This window comes from Chionomys nivalis, chromosome X (assembly GCF_950005125.1).
Source record: "Chionomys nivalis chromosome X, mChiNiv1.1, whole genome shotgun sequence".
Lineage (NCBI taxonomy): Eukaryota > Metazoa > Chordata > Mammalia > Rodentia > Cricetidae > Chionomys > Chionomys nivalis.
The window spans coordinates 63,160,132-63,167,523 of record NC_080112.1 but is presented as its reverse complement, the minus strand read 5'-3'; the positions used below and the strand labels follow the sequence as shown (position 1 = coordinate 63,167,523).

The following is a 7,392-nucleotide window of genomic DNA, read 5'->3' as shown; positions in this document are numbered from 1 at the left end:
CTGAAGAGAGAATGTCAGACACAAAGTCTTGTGCTAGCTAGTATCTGGCGTCAATCTATGTGATTCCTCCGATGAAAGCGGGCTGTGAGGTTTGGTATGTAAACTTACATCAAAGGAGGCAACTAGGTTGAGTTAGTAGGAAATGGTTTCAGGGAAGGGGCTAACTCTTAATTGTGTTTTGAATGCGCAGTATGATGTTCCAAAGCAGGAGACTGTTCTTTCCGGAGGGAGTTACTTAATAATTAACAACAGTTAACACCCCCTGTGTTTTTAACACACATTGCCACTGTAAGCCCCGAAAATTTAAACTGCCTTACGATTCTACACCTCCACTGACAGAATCTTAGAAAAATAGCTACACCTTATGTTGGTTTGTGTTTGTTTCTTCATATGCGATGAATAGTGGTGTAGAATCCTGTATGCCTTTTCTCAGAATAAACTCTGTACTGATAGTCTAGTGCTTGCCAAGGGGGGTGATGCACATTAAATGAATAAAAGTATTTTAATTAACTTTTCATGGAGAAGTTATCATTTTTACCAAGGTCTGAATTTCTCAAAAGACTACCATATCACTACCATAATATTATGACTCTTGCCACTGTGATTTGACTGATGTTGAGGAAGATTAAACTTCATATTGAAATACTTTTTATAATCACTACATGTAAAAGATTTTCCCCTACTATGGACTCACTGATGTCAAATAAAGCTGAAATACTGCTGACAGCATACCCACCATTTTACGTACATAATGGATCTTGTCTTTATGAATCCTCCGATGATGGATAAAATTCAGTCTCTAATTGAAAGCTTATTCATTCCAGTCACAGTGTTTCTCTCCATTATGAATTTACAGATGATGAGCAAGGATTGATTTCCGTTTGAGAGTTTTCATATAGTCATTACAAAAGATTATCTGATGATTAATATAATTTGATCTAGATGAAAGCATTATTATATCGATTACATTGAAAGGATCTGTTTACTTCTATAAATTTTCTGGTGTTCCATTAAGATAAATGCGCCCAGAAGCCTTTCCCATATTCATTATTGTGCAGTTTATTTCCACTTAGTAAGTTCTGATGTGGGGGGTGAATGTTTTCATTCACGCATTAGAAGGATGGCATGTTTCTCCTCAACAAAGTCTCTCATGCTTAAAAAGTCTAAATTTATTCTGAAGCCTTTCCTTCACCAATACATTCATAATGTTTCTGATCATCATGAATTTTTGCATTGTTGAAAAAGCTTGACCACTGACTGCAATTTCCACTACACTGAAAAAAAAATCTCCTCTGTGAAATGCGTAAGGTTCAAAGAAAATGTAGAGGTTTTTCACACTTTTCCAGCCATAATGGGCCAGTAAATCCTCAAGCCCGAGTCCTCGCGTGTCCGGTGGGACTCGCATCATGACTGCGAATGTCTTTGTATTCACTTTAGGTATTTTCTTAACTCTGAGGACCCCGAGGATTCCACTTTGACTCTTGACAAAAGCCTCTCAGACGTCGATCATACATAAAAGACTTCCCATCAAAAATTCTCCCAAAACATTTGCAAAATCTCTGGTCACATAAATTATACTGCAATGTTCTTTCTCCTCAGGAAATTTCCACGTATCGCAGGGACATGGCTGAGCCTTTTCTTAGTCATCGCACTCAAAAACCTTTATCATTAGTGGCATTATTCTTATAAGTGGTGTGATGGCTAACCTTGGTTGTCAATTTGACTGCATTGAAATCAGTTAAAACCCAAACTGCATGTTATATATATATATACTCATTCTATTGGTTCTATGCCTTTAGATAACCCTCAGAGATGCAAATGGTAATATCAGACATGCAACAAATTTCTGCAGAAAAGAAATGTATCAGACTCCTTTTCCCCATCAGGTTTTTTATAGTCCTTCTTTTAAGTACGGTATTACATGTCATGTCTTCTACACAAACAAGATTCTGACCAGTTTGCCTTGGTCTTTTGAAGAATCATAGCTGTACAAGTGACTTGAAAATGGTTTAAATCAGTACCCAGATACATGTATACCACTCTTGGGCATATGCCCAAAGGATCTACGTAGTAACACAGAGATACTTGCTCATCCATGTTTGCTGCTGCACTATGCTTAATAGTTAGAAATCGGACACAACCTGGATGCCCACCAACTGATGAATGGATAATGAAAATCTGGCGCATTTACACAACGGGACATTATTCAGCAGTTAAGAAAAAATAAAATTATGAAATTTTCAGGTAAATGGATGGAGCTAGATTTCTCTTACATGTGGGTGTTAGCTTTGAAGTTTTAGACATGTGTGCTTCAATCTGAATAACCAAAGAAAATAGATACATAGTAAAAGATCAGGAGGGAAAAGGGAATCTTTCAAGAGAGGGAAAATATGATATTAGTGTTATAAAGAGATAAGGAGGAAATGAAAACCAGAGAATTAAATGAAGAGAGGAATATGAGGTCGGGGTAAGAAAGGGATTATGGGGAGGGACAACTAACATTAAGGGCCTTTTGAAAGGCCACATGGAAACCTACTAATGTGTGATCTTCCCGAATATATATATATATATATATATATATGAAAGGAACTTAAATATACACATATATGACAGGAATTTAAATGAAGTCGACATTTAATAAGGGAGACAATGCCACAACTGAATATATGCCACCAGGTAAAACCTCTAGTGCTAGGAATGGGCTACATCTTGTTGAGTCATTGGCCAAGGTGTTACCATGACCACCACCCATATGCCACCAGGTAAAACCTCTAGTGCTAGGAATGGGCTACATCTTGTTGAGTCATTGGCCAAGGTGTTACCATGACCACCACCCCCTAACTATTGGTTGTTTTCCACAACCTATTGGTAAGGCCCTGTTGTTGAAGACACCACTGACTTGTGTCATTGAACATGCATAAATTGAGCTGTGTTTCACTATAAGTTTCACCCCTACTGATTAGTGTTTGTGCTGCTGGAAGGTCCTCTACATGTTATCAGAAGAAAAATGTATTCATCAATATCACCTAATTCTGAATCCTGTGACCTACAACCTACCTGAAGATATACTGGTGAAACTATGACAGAAATGTTATGGGAGTAATAAAACACTTTTTTTAATTGTATTTAAGACCTATTCCATGAGATGGAACCCATACCTAACAATGATAAAGTGACCAATGACCTGAGACCAGATAGGTCATAAGTCTAGGGGGAAACCTACTAAATCATTCCGCTAAAGAAAAATAGCAATAAATTTACTCCTAATGACATATTGTTACATCCATAGATGAGTGCATCACTCAAGCCCTCAACCCTCATCAAAGAAGCTTCTTGTGGCAATAGAGGAGGATTAATACAGACACCCACAAGTGAACTATGTATAGAGAGTGAGAAACTATGTCAGCTTCAAATCTCTCTCTTCAGGCTTCAGGGATCTATGTGAAAGAGGAAGCGGAAAGACTGTCGGAGATAACCAGAGGTTGTGGATGGCCTCTAGGAAACTGCTCGAGGCACAAAAGGGTGATACACACGGGAGCATGCACAAGACCTACTCAGGTTCCCGCCAAACTCGAGCACTGAGGAAGGGAAGTGCACACAAAATCTCACCCCTAACCAAGAGGCTATTTACAACTGATGCCTGCTGGGAAAGGAAGATAACCTTTTCCGAATGGAGTTTCACTCAGTATATCAACAAACTTCAGGAAGGACTCCAAACCCAGGAGAAGTTGGTCAACACAAAACAATTGAATGTGGTGGGTATTTGGGCGGGGGGGTTGGGGGATACTTTTTGGTTTGGTTTGATTTGCTTTAATTTGGTTGGTTTGAGCTTTTAGTAATTTTTGTCTCACGGTTTTTTATTTGCTTGGATTTTAGTCTTTTGTTTGGTTTGGGTTTTTCTTTTTTAGAGAGGGAGAACATTAAGTAGGGTGGGTGTGGAGGTGGGAAGGACCTGGGAGGAGTAGGAGGAGGGGAAATTTTGATCAAAATGTATTGTATGGGGGAAAAACAAAAACAAAAAACTTGGAAGTAATTGATCATTTAAAACAAAACAAAAAAAGATAGCTCTGTAGTATAGTTTGAAGTCAAGGATTGTGATGCCTCCCAAAGTTCCTTTATTGTACAGGATTGTTTTGGCTATCCTGAGTTTTTTGCTTTTCCATATGAAGCTGAGTATTGTTCTTTCTAAGTCTGTGAAGAATTTTGCTGGGATTTGATGGGGATTGCATTGAATCTGTAGAATGCTTTTGAAAAGATTGCTATTTTTACTGTGTTAATTTTGCCTACCCAAGAGCATGGGAGATCCTTCCAATTTCTGGTGTCTTCTTCAATTTCTTTCTTCAAAGATTTAAAGTTCTTGTCATATAGGTCTTCTACTTGTTTGGTTAGAGTTACTCCAAGATATTTTGTGTTATTTGTGGCTATTGTGAAGGGGTATGTTTCTCTGATTTCTTTCTCAGACCTTTTATCATCTGTACAAAGGAGGGATAAACTCTCCTACAGAGCTACAGTAATGAAAACAGCCTGGTGAAAACAGACAGGAGGACCAAAAGAATCAAATTGAAGACCCAGATATCAATCCACACACCTACGAACACCTGATTTTTGACAAAGAATATAAAATGGAAAAAAGAAAGCATATTCAACAAATGGTGCTGGCAAAACTGGATATCAACATGTAGAAGAATGAAAATAGATCCATATCTATCGCCATGCACATAACTCAAGTCCAAATGGATCAAAGACCTCAACATAAAACCAACCACACTGAACCTGATAGAAGAGAAAGTGGGAAGTACACTTGAACACATTGGCACAGGAGACCACTTCCTAAATATAACCCCAGTAGCACAGACACTGGGAGAAACAATTAATAAATGGGACCTCCTGAAACTGAGAAGCTTCTGTAAAGCAAAGGGCATGGTCAACAAGACAAAATGTCAGCCTACAGAATGGGAAAAGATTTTTACCAACCCTACATCAGACAGAGGGCTGATCTCCAAAATATACAAAGAACTCAAGAACTTGGATACCAAAAGAACACATAATCCATTAAAAATGTGGTATAAACCTAAACAGAGAACTCTCAACAGACAAATTTAGAATGACTGAAAGACAAAGAAATGCTCAACATCACTAGTCATCAGAGACATGCAAATCAAAACAATTCTGAGGTTCCATCTTACACCTGTCAGTATGATCAAAATCAAAAACATTGATGACAACTTATGCTGGAGAGGATGTGGGGTAAAGGGAACACTCCTCCATTGCTGGTGGGAGTGCAAACTGGTACAGCCCTTTTGGATAGCAGTATGGTGATGTCTCAGAAAATTAGGAAACAACCTTCCTCAAGACCCAGCAATACCACTTTTGGGTATATACACAAAAGATGCTTAATCATATCACAAGACCATGTGCTCAGCTATGTTCATAGCAGCATTGTTTGTAATAGCCAGAACCTGGAAACAATATAAATGCCCCTCAACCAAAGAATGGATAAAGAAAAGGTGGTGCATTTACACATTGGAGAACTCAGAGGAAAAAAATAATGGCATCTCGAAATTTGCAGGCAAATGGGTGGATCTAGAAAACATCATATTGACTGAGGTACCCCAGACCCAGAAAGACAAATATTATATGTACTCACTCATAAGTGGCTTTCAGACATAAAGTAAAGAAAAGCCTGCCTACAAATCACAATCCCAGAAAAGCTAGACAACAATGAGGACCCTAAGAGACACACACATAGATCTAATCTACATGGGAAATAGTAAAAGACAAGATCTCCTGAGTAAATTGGGAGTGTGGGGACCGTGGGAGAGAGTAGAAAGGAAATGGGGAGGAAGGGAGGGGAGCAGAGAAAAATATATAGCTCAATAAAACAATGAAAAATAAATCTTGAAAAAACAAAAACAAAAAAGATATGTGGTTTAAACCAAAATTCTGAGGAAACCCTAAAAAAAATCCTTTCAATATTTTACTGAAAATGTGTTTTCTTAGTATTTCAATAAAAGTCTGTGTCTGGGAAAGACAGAAGTGGAGGCCGGAGCCCGGAGCCTGGACACTTAAGGGGAGGGAGAGGAGCGGAGTCTGTAGGAGCCCTGGCCCAAGTAACGCTGCCACTTCGGAGCCGCGTTGAAGGCCTCCCTCCCCTTAAGTGCCTCTTTGCATAGCACCGGCCCCACCCCCACTCTCTTTGGTACTGCTACCTAGCATCATTGGGCCATGGCTGGTCGGGGAGGTGCAGCACGACCCAATGGACCAGCTGCTGGCAACAAGATCTGTCAGTTTAAGTTGGTCCTCTTGGGGGTGTCTGCAGTGGGCAAATCCAGCCTTGTTCTCCGCTTTGTCAAGGGACAATTCCACGAGTATCAGGAGAGCAAATTGGAGCGGCTTTCCTCACACAGACTGTCTGCTTAAACGATACAACGGTCAAGTCTGAGATCTGGGACACAGCTGAACAGGAGCGATATCACAGCCTGGCCCCCATGTACTATCGGGGGTCCCAAGCAGCCATCGTAGTCTATGACATCACCAACACAGATACATTTGCACAGGCTAAGAACTGGGTGAAGGAGTTACAGAGACAGGCCAGTCCCAACATCGTCATTGCACTCGCAGACCTGGCCAGCAAGAGAGCCGTGGAGTTTCAGGAAGCACAAGCCTATGCAGATGACAACAGTTTGCTGTTCATGGAGACATCAGCGAAAACTGCAATGAACGTGAATGAAATTCTCATGGCAATAGCTAAGAAGCTTCCCAAGAACGAGCCCCAGAATGCAGCTGGTGCTCCAGGCCGAACAGAGGTGTGGATCTGCAGGAGAGCAGCCCAGCCAGCCGGAGCCAGTGCTGCAGCAACTGAGCCCCCTTGCCTGCCACTGCCCCTACTCCTCCACCAGAATGACCCGACTGGAATCCATTCTAACCAATCGTACTTAACGACTCGAGCCACCACTGGGGGCAGGGGAGGGGTCCATCATGAATTCTCTGCATAACTTTGATCCTAGGCCGAAGGGAGTTATTCCACCTGCACCTTTCTGTACAAATACTAATTCAATTTTAAGTCTTAAGTCACTTTTTTAATGTATATGATCTTCTGCTCTTCCCAGTCCCTTTTCTGCTGCTTTCCCACTTGCCCTTCGCTGGTAGTAGCTACGCTCCTGAGCCCCTGGTCTGTGGGGACAGGGGTTGGAGCAGTTACCCTTTCTTTCCTTCTTGCTGGAGAGCAGACTCAGCAAGAGCACCCACATCTTACCTTGCTGGGAGTGGTCTTGGTCCCAGGACAGTGGATAGGCCCTGGGCTAGGGAAGGGACAGGCGGCGCTTCCCTCAGCTGGCTGTCATCAGGCTGCAGCCCCTCCCCATCTGACTCCCAACTGGGAGAGAAACCGCA

The 7,392-nt window shown here is 41.1% G+C and overlaps 1 pseudogene; it reads left to right on the top strand.

Annotated features, from left to right (window-relative positions):
* The first annotated feature begins 6,225 nt into the window (after nt 1-6,225).
* LOC130867912 (ras-related protein Rab-5C-like) lies at nt 6,226-7,140 on the top strand (annotated as a pseudogene).
* Nucleotides 7,141-7,392: the final 252 nt, after the last annotated feature.